At 46.0% G+C, this 10,391-nt stretch overlaps 1 pseudogene; it reads left to right on the top strand.

The window, feature by feature from the left end:
• Positions 1–10,391, top strand: part of LOC107320278 — an 18,686-nt pseudogene extending 8,295 nt beyond the window's left edge.

Raw genomic sequence — 10,391 nt, 5'->3', positions numbered from 1 at the left:
GACGTCTCCGACGTGAATGACAACGCACTCCGTGTTCAACCAGACTCGTACACCATGTACGTGCGTGAGAACAACGTCCCCGCGCTGCTCGTCGGGGCCGTCAAGGCGACGGATGCGGACGCGGGAGCCAACGCCAAGGTGAGCTATTCGCTGGTGGCAGCCCGTCCCCCGGAACGAGAGCCGTGCTCGTGCGTGTCGTCACTCCGAGAACGGAGACGTGTTCGTGCTGCGTCCGCTGGCTACGAGCAGCTGAGGCAGCTGGGGTGGTGGTGAGCGCGGCAGACGCGGGGTCCCCTCTTACTTCCATGCTGGCTCATGGCAGCCTACCAGTCCCTATATGTTCAGCGTGGCTCACCGCACTGCTGGGTGGTGGTACAGAACGGACCAACCGCCACACAGAGACACGGACGCCCATGGTGGTGTCTCATGTCTGTGATTCCTCCCTTGTCACCTCCTCTCTCTTAAGAAACATAGCTCACATAGGCACAGGCGCGGCACTTTGAGTCTCGTTTGGCATCCAGGTCGTCTAACTCGAGACAGCCTTCCCTTGTGAGAGGAGGAATGACGAAGCCCCTCTGTGTTAAGGAGACGGAGCCGTAGCGAGACGGTGTTTGGGACGCCAGCTTGAGGATGATACTCAAGAGTGTGGGGTTGGTCACTTGTCATGGCACAACAATGACCTACACAGAACTGCTATTGCCTCTCACGGAGTCATTCTGGAACTACGTGTTTCCTCTTTGTCGTACATCAGCTAACCTGCGTGAGTCTAAGGGCCAGCAGGAGCTCCTCAGGGCATGAGTCATATTGCGTGCTTGTAGACAGATGACGCTCAATAGGACCGCGGGGAGGTGCGGCATAGAAGGAGGCCAGACCGACGTGAACTCAGGGATCGAACAGATAGAAGACAAGACAGGCCTTTGAGCCCTGAAGGCAATCAAACGTATGAGGAATCAGAACAGACTTTCGATGGTGTTAGAAGAACGGGAGATCACATAGCCGCGCGTCAAAAGGGCAACGACCGTCGCAGGGCTTGTGACCCAACTTACACGAGGGTCTTCTTGAGCAGGCTGCCACTCTCAGCGACCTGCTTCTCTGGTTGCAAACTCGGCTCTTCGTGTTAAGGACCATAAACATTCTAGCAGCATGAGCTGCCAGCAGAGCCCTGTCTGGTACTCAGCAGTACTCTGTGACCAGGACATAGAGGACGGCTGCACCAAGTCATCGAATGCACGCTCAGGTGCACTATATATCAGTGGCAATACAAACGTGCGGCGTTACAATTTTCTCAAATGACGAGTACCATGTCTAGGTCATTATCCTGATACTCCTGTTCAGACTCTTCGTGCCATCAGAGTCTAGTGCCCTGGACATTAACCACATGCATTGTGTGGTAGCAATATGCTAAGCATAAGGCTGAGCTGCTGTGCTAGGATACCCTGGCGGCGCTTCGTTGCTTGCACAGAGGCGTGCAAGAGAATCCATAGCCCGCAGGTGTAAGTAGTATGTATGTCATCAAGCAGAAAGGAGCAAATAGCAGGCATTTAGAGCTGAGGCTAGCGGTTGCTGTCTAAGTGCTTTTAAAGCACGGCCCCGGTTTGCCTAGTAAGAGCTATCTTGGGGATCCAGGACGGTGTGGCTCTGAGACTATAGCACGAGTGAATCCCAACCTGGCTAGACTCCTTTCATTGGCTTAGGTTCTGTTTGCTTCTTCTAATAGGTTATGGATCACAGGTAGCCACTGCTCAATTTTATAAGCTATCCCCGCTGAGTTGAGGTCAGGCCTCACCATCCATGTCACCTACGCTGCGCTTCAGCTCCGGGGCTTTTCGCCACAGCCGCTAGTTCTCAGATGTAGACCCCTCAAGCCCGTCTGCCAGCCTGGCAGCGCAGCAACAGCATCCATCCGGGAGGTGGCTCCGGCATCAGGAGCTTGTGCAAGGAATAATCGACACCCGCTCATTTAATTCCTCTCCTGTACGCACAATACTAGATGAGAGAGGTGATGAAGCTCCAGAGGTAGACAGAGAGTGTTCTGCGCACCATCACTACTGACACGAGGCGAATGATCAGACTGAACTGCTGCACTCTAACGCATGTTAGAACTTCTATTATCAGCCTGGTCTCGTCCGAAGTTTTGAACCCTGTGTTGATCACAATAGGAAGTGATGCATGAAGTCCATGATCTTACCCGTGTTATATTTGTAAATAGAAGAACTATTGTGGCTGATGGATACCTCCACAGCTGCCTCAGTACATACCGACACGACTTTCTCACTGTATTTTTTTTCTCCTATATCTCGTGAATGACTTTGGCACTGCTCTGTCTGTTATAATTACAATACAATGTGCTAGCTCACTCGATCGGTCGTGCTCTCTCATGACCGAACAAGTATTTCTAGGGTTGTGATCTATAGTATTGTCTCATCTGTACTAACAGAGGCAATGAATAATAGAAAGAAAAACATAGTTTTTCTCATTTGCTCTGAACTCCGTCCAGATAGTTGGAATTGCACTTATATTACAGCCTCATTTCATCTCTTTTATGATCTCTTCTGACACAATATGACTGGCACGCTGTATGAAACAGTATAGGTTCTGTTTATTCAGTGCGAACTGTTTGTTGTTCCTACTATTTTCTGCCGCTAATTGAATCCAATTGTATTTAATGAAGGCTCAAGACCTCACTTTTTCTTTATCTGTAGTTCTGTAAAACAAAACATGCCATACTCCGTGCGACTAACTCAATCTTCTTCTGCTCACTGGTTCGGTAATGCTCGCAGCGCATATAGGTTGCTTGACTTTAGTCACATTCAGTGCATAGAGGCGATTAATGCAATCTGGTGCATGGGGGTCTCCTTGTGCTCTTTGAGAGTCGCTCACTGTAATCATGTATATGTTGATTGATGCTTAAGTATCGTCTGTTGAGCGCGTCACTGAAGGAGTTAATGTGATCTCCTCTTTGTCTCTCGCAAATATAGTCTTGTCTTTTTGCTTACTAGCTTAGCACAAATATCTCATTTCCACTCACGCGCTAGATAATATAGTGTACTCGCTCAGATGGTATAGCAGCTTCAAGGCTCTCGCCTTAACGTGGATTTATGCTACTCATATATGGCACTGAACTTAACGAATAGATAATCTATAGACCTCTCTTGCTAAGGTGTGACTCTCATTGAGATGTACGTATACATCTTTCAGAATTCCGAGAAATATCAGTAGTCCTTAATAGAAGGTCGCAACAATACTCGGTGTCCTTCCTAACGCTCTGACGAGTTGTGTTAAGATCCGCGCACAAAGAGAGGAGATGCGTAGCTAGAGAATAATCTCATGTGCATGGATGGGCTCGTATAATCGTATAGGTGTTGCGCCATTTCCATCATATGAGAACTAGCGCGTCTCTACTGGATAATTATCGAGGGAAGTATGAGCAGTGTACTCTTAGCTGCGCTGAATAGAGCTATGTGAACTTATTTCGCGGGTACTTTTGTATTGGACTGCATTCTCGAGCCGGCCATCATGAGTAAACACGAAGGATGCCTCTGCCAGGTAGGGCTTACACCTGAAGTCCACGAGCAGTGACGACTGCTACACCTTAGGATCAAGGACTTCATGTTTGTCTCTCATGACTCAAGTCCTATGTTGTGCTCGAGGCTTATCATCTATCGCTGTGCTGGAAGCTAGGCACTCAATTCTTGAATAGAAAGTATCGAATGGTCATCGTGGTCGATGTTCCCCACACTCTCCTATCATCACATTTATTTCCTCTCGGAATGGGCTCCTCTATGACCCTTTGTATCTGATTATTGATGCCTTAGTCGCCCCGTACATTCAGTTTCTTAGCTGTCTGATCTAGTGCCTTGACTTCATACCGAATTTACACATGCGGCTCGACCCACCTACTCAACGCACATCACCAGGGTATTGAGAATAGTGTGGAAGAATGGACGACCTATGAGCCAGTTAGAACACCATATTGGAGAAACTCCTCAATAAGGCAATGAAGGGATGTTGGAGAGTTATATAACTCAGTTTTTTTTTTGTTTAGTCTGGATGAGTTGAAGCAGGGGCAGAGGAGACCTAATGAATAACTGTAATCTCTACCCTTAAGACCATCATATCATGTAACATCTAGTGGGCATTTTTTGCCCTCCATCTGGACGCTCTGTATCGTGACATAGTGTTGTTCAAGCGACACACAGCTTCGGAGGACCAGTGGGCTGGTGGTGATTATCGTCTTCAGCACAACTCGTGGAACTAGTATCCTAGGGTTCGGACTAAGCATGTCCGCCCAGTCCTTCCAGCTCTTGTTATCATTTGCAGAACTTTGCTGAGGGTGCAACTCTAATCCATTCTGTAGGCATGCCATGAGATCAACAGACTGGATCATTACTAGTCTGCAGAACACCCGGCTAGCGTAACGGGTCTCCTAACTTAGATTCTGCACCGGACTGATACTGGCGGAATCGCTGTCCTCTGACTGCACACTCAGCTCTTCACCCTGTTCCTTCACTCTTCCAGCTTGAGTTCAACACCATGCCAGGCTGTGAGTGGCTGTAATCTGAATCAGCTCATTTTGTTTTTCTCCCATCACTCCTTTCTTTCCTCCTCTTCCATCTTCCTAGCTTCACAGCTCCTCTGTGAAGGGCCATTCATCATTGTGTGGCTCTGTGCTACGTAAGGAGCTGGCAGATGCAATCCTGTTTAACTTGCCCTGTTATTTTATCTTGGGGTTCTTTTATGGTTTTTTATCAGCTCTCTTACAGAGAAGCAGCCCCATCATCTTGATGAAACAGAATTCCAACAAGTGGCATATCAAATATATCTGTCATTACCCTTCAAATTATTTCCCATCTGAGAAGCAGGTGTAGAGATCTCTCGGCCATGCAAAAGATCTCTGAATGCACATTTGTTTCGCCCTCTCTTCACAGCAGTCATTTCTGTGCTTACAGGCACACCAGAGCCTAGTTTTCTGCATGTAGTTCTGGTGCTGGCAAATTCAAGAGAGCTTGTTGAATACATTACGCCAGTCAGGCATGTGTGTCCTGCAGTATCTCAGGACGGCTGAAGTGTTTGGTGCTTGTTGAAAGCCATAAGGACTCAAAGCCAAAGGATTATTAAGCTTTGATATCATATAGAGGATCAGCAGTATAAGGAGAAGTATCACGTGGAAAAAGTGAGTCTATCATTGCACTTAGGACTGCAGTCCAGACTGCTACTAGAAGAGAAAACAACGCAAAGTATCGGATAAGGGTGCATTCAGAAAGGAGTACCTATTTCACATCTTAAGTGATTTTTTAATAACATTACCAGTAATTCAGCACAAAGAAAACTAGAAGCCACATCCAAAGGCTGGCAATGTGTCTGTATAATCTCTTGATAGTAAGTGTGGAGTAGAGAGCTGCAACATTCTGCAAAACCAGGTTCCCTCCAACTGAATTCATTTTTTGACTTGAGGTGGATCCTTTGGAAGAATAATCTAATTTGCATTGCTTTTCTGCATGCAAAAGATGTATCTATCTCCTTGGGTCAGAATGGATCCTTGCATATTGAGGGGTCAAGATTACAGAGACACCTTGTACATCAAGATTTGAAAAGAGCAGGATGGCGCTGCCTGACATCGAAGTGGGGTTTACTTTTAAAGGTGTTATATGGTGCACTTCCTTAGAAGAGTGCAGTGCACAAGGACACAGCAACATGCAGGAATATGAGAGTCATTTAGGTCTTCTCTATTCTTCCCTCTTCCCTGAACATATAAGTTGTTTGCATATATCAATTAAGTGCACCTCACACACCCTATGAGACAACTAAGTGCTATTTTACTTCTTTTATTATGGGATGGGGAAACAAACGTGTAGAAAGACCTAATGACACGTGCTTCAAAGCCCTCTTACAGAACACAGGGTTTGTCTGTCCTTTCTATGTCCCTGGATCACATTCTGTCTCCATGTCAGATAGGCTCCTTCAGGACCTTCCTGCTGCAGAACTGTCTATCTCTGGAGAATGCTCCAGGTTTTTCTTACATGGCTTTGACTGCGCTAATAGAACGAGCCCTGCCAGGGCCTCAGTCACCTCAATCACACAGCCTGCTTTTCTCTCTCAAACTGCATGCCCTGGCTAAGCTGTCTGTTTGGAGGGATGTGCCTGACCACAGAGGGCTGGATGAACACCAGTGTTATAAGTAAGGGCAGAAGCATCAGTTACACGTGATTAAATCTTGGGTCGTAGTGGGGGGTTTCCATATTTAGAATAACTGAAAATGCTAATTGTAGGCTGTGTTCTTAGCTTGGTCTGATTGTGGATGATTCTATTAGCCCCGGGTCTACAGTTCTTCTGGCAATTGCCCATTAACATCTCAGTTAATTAAAAACTCTCCTGGAACTATATGAGTAGGCCCTAGCAGCCACCTTAAGGAAGTCATTCAGTGTCTATTCAGGAGATTTAATTGTGCCATTATGTGCCTGTGTATGGCACTGAGCGCCATTTAACCACTCTCAGATGACGGTGAGGATAGTGGTGAAGACGCAGTTGTATATAGAGAGTAGAGATAGCAATTTGCTGCACAGTGTGCGAGCGCTGCATTCGGCTATGCTCACTCTGTGTGAGATATAGATCAGCAGAGCGCTAATGCACATGAATACACGAATGTGTCATGTGTGGATGCAATACTCTTCGCAAGGCCAAAACCTGTTTGTTTACTGGTAGAGGCTATGAAAGCATTAGTGAATTGGCATAAAGCCCAGATCAGGAGCGGCACATGGAGGTAACCAAGAAGCTTTCCAGCCTAAGGGCTTTTTGGAGAAAGAAGCTGGCACTTAAAATAGCTAACAGAAATTAATTTCAACACCAACAGGTTATCCGCAAAGAGGGAGAACATTTCAGAATTTCAAGCAATGTGTTTTAGACATCCATGAATTCTAGACTGTTCAGGACTTTCTTCTCCTTTGTCATCTGATTCCTGGTGGCTCCTGGCCAAAAGTTAGGTTTGTTCAGAGGGCAACATCTGATTCAGGCTGAAGATTCTCTCTGCAGGGGAACACTGATGGACATCCGTTTGGGGTGAAGTCCAGGAGACCAGCGTCAGCACAAGCTTGGCAAGAGGGGCCATCTGGCCTTCCAGCTGAAGCTGTTATGGTCCTGCAGGCAGCCCTGCTCGCTGTATTTCCACCATGAGGGCATGCATCTGTAGGAGTCTTTCGAGGCGGTGGCCTCGGCAGTCTTCCAGCACTGCCAACTCACACCCAGGCTACAGCTGAGCAGGAGCAGTGTCCGCGACGAGTTTCTGCCAAGGATCAGTAGCAAGTCCGAGGCAGTGCGGTGATGGACCCAGCCCATGGGAGACCTATAATCAACTAAGGTTGGAAAAGTCCTCCAAGATCATTACCAGTCTAACCATCTCACTACACCAACATCTTCCTCACTTAAACTGCATCCTTTAGCAACAACATCCTTCAATGTTTCTGGAGCACCTCCAAGACAGTGACTGCCCAGGCCGTGGGTGATGGATGGCAGCAGGCTGCGGTGCCTGGGGCTGCTGGAGAAGCTGTTGTGGTGACCAACAATCTCTCTGGAAGCTTCAACCCAAGTTTTGTTCTGTCACTCTTCAGTCTCCTTTTGGCTTGTCACCCCACTCCCTACTGCCGTCCCAGGACAGGCTGGGCTTCAGCATGTTCAGAACTTTCAGCCTGAGCTACTGATGTACAAAACCAGATGCAGATCAGGGTAAGCTCAGCGGAAATTGGGAGATAGATGAAGAATTATGAAACTCATTAGTTTTCGATGCTCCTATTCTCTTCCTGGCAGGTCCATATATCACTGAATATCACCAATTTCCTTCTTATTGCAGTTCCAGAAGTGATTATTTAACAGTGAAGCTAAAAGTCGTCTGCAAAGGGAGATTTAAGGGCTTGATGGGCTTCCTTAATTGAATACCAGGGAAAAGCATACTCCTTGCTCACTTAATTGACTGTAAGGAGAAATTTTTGTTCCTTATCACTGAAAACAACCACCTTTGTTTGACACCCATTACATCTATGTAGGATTTCCTTGACTTCATTCTTCTTCAGGCCAGCTCTATTACTGCTCTCAGACCTGGCTGAACAGAGCATCTTGTATGTCAGTGACTCTGGGATTGTGCCTGCACCCTCCTGCAAATACTTTGCTATGTATTTCAGGGTCTGAAATGAGGAATGGGTTTTTCTCTTTTGCAGGTTGCCCAAGGAGCAGACTTGTTTTCCAGGTGTAAATATCAGCAACAGGCCACAATGTTGACCTGAAGCTGGCAGAGACACCAATAGGATGAATGAGGCCAGAGTGCCAGATTGAAATCCCAGGTCAGAGAAAAGACTAGGCTTACGCCAACAGACTGGCAGTTTGTTACAAGTATTATGGTTACAGACTCATATAAGCAAATTATGGTATATGTGAGAAAGATCAAGTTAGAAGATGTAGTTCCTATTAAAATGAAAAACAGAAAGTGGGGAAAAAAAGAAGAGCTTTGCTAATTTTTCAGAGAATATCATGGGAAGAGTTTGAATAAACAACCCCTCAATTTCTGAATGACTGTAGTCTCTCACTGTGGTGGAAATAATGGCTTTCATACTCAAAATCTTGATGTGGAGCAGGAGGGACCTAGAGAATGCCAAATATCGTAAGCATTTGTGGAGGAGTGCACCTTGGCCAGGGGATCCACCTCATTGAAAGGGAGCCAGGGTGCGGCTGATTCTGGCACAGTGGCAGCTGGGAGGGTTGATACATGAGATAAGATGTGGTGCAATTCGTAAGTAAAGCCCCTGCACTCTAAACACATCCCATATCCAGGAGATGGGGGTGGGCACGATCCTTGTGAAGGTTCCTTCTTCTTGTGGGGTAGGACCTCGGCTTTCGATGTGACTTGTCTCACACATGGATATGGGCAGCCGACGGGGCCGCTGCCGGGACCCTGCCCCACGCCTATTGCTACGAGGTCAGCCTCACCACGGGCTCGGGCAACAGCGAGTTCAAGTTCCTCAAGCCCGTCCTGCCCAGCCTGCCAGCGCAGCACAGCAGCACGGGGGTGGCTGGCAACCACGCTGACGATTTCCCTCCTGCCCCTATGATTATGGGGGATGAAGCTCTGGACAGCCTTGGCAGCCAATCTGCTGGGCAGCTGACTGGGTTGCATTTTGATTAACATTGTGTCTGTCCATCCAGAGATTTCATGACTGTGTTATATTAGGATATGTGCTATGATACCTCACTGTATTTTCTCCACAGTGAATGTGCTTTTTCTCTTATAATCATAATTGTCACCACTATGCTCTTTGAGAACAAAGTTTTTTTACTTTCCTCTTCTGTATAAAAGGAATAAAAGAAAGAAAATATTTTTTTCTTTCCTGTAGGCAAATACATCTTTCATCTCTTTTATGATCTTTTCCAGTATGCTTCTATAGTCTGTTTATTTCCTTGTTGTTCCACTACTGTCTTGTCCCATTTGCAGCAGACCTCACTTTTTCTTTACTGAGTTCTGTAAAACAAAACATGAGACTGGGCACACAAATCTTCTGCTCTTGGTAATGCAGCATAGGCTGCTTGACATATCAGCTGGGCAAGGAATCTGTGAGCTCTGTCTTACAATGCAGTATAAGTATTGTTGTCTTTGCTGGATTATGGATCTCTTTGTCTCTGATATTTGTATTTTGCCTACTAGTCAATATCTTTCCAGGTAAGAACTGTTTATACATATGTTGCACTAAGGCTTCCCAAGGAGTTGCTCTCATCCACACATGATATAGGCTCTTGCATCTCATCTTCAGATTGGGTAAATTCTGAGTCCAACTGTTCTCTAAGTGAGAGTTATAACTCGCACAAAAAGAGTCTGTAAAATGTGGATGATGTCTCTCCTTGGGGTTGCCTCATAATAGAGCAGCACTGATAATATTGGGATAAGCTGTACTTAGCTGTGAAACTATGTACGTTGTATTTGGATGCATTCTAGGACAAGTCCACAAGTTGCCCCAGAGGACACTGAAGTCACTACTGAGATGTACCAAGGACCTTCATGTTTGCTCTTCATTCCTGTTTGCTGAGGCTTCTCTACATGTCAGTCCATTTTGATATGATTTTCCAGGTTTTTCTAGCATTCCCTCACATTTATTTCCCCTTTTCTTTTTATCTTACCAACTCAGTTTTAACTGTCTTATCTATTCCCTTCAAGAATTACTGCCACCCCACATACAATAAGTGATTATTGGTGTGAAATGAGATATGGCATTAAACATTTGGAAACTCTCATGGCATGCTGAGTTGAAGTTATAAACTGTGTATTTATAAATCAAGATGACCTTGTCTGTAATACTGAAATAAAAGAACATCTGAGTGCCATTCCTTCAATAAAAGTTGTTGTGGAGAAAGTC

Source organism: Coturnix japonica, chromosome 13 (genome assembly GCF_001577835.2).
Source record: "Coturnix japonica isolate 7356 chromosome 13, Coturnix japonica 2.1, whole genome shotgun sequence".
Lineage (NCBI taxonomy): Eukaryota > Metazoa > Chordata > Aves > Galliformes > Phasianidae > Coturnix > Coturnix japonica.
This window is presented reverse-complemented; position numbering and strand designations above follow the sequence as displayed.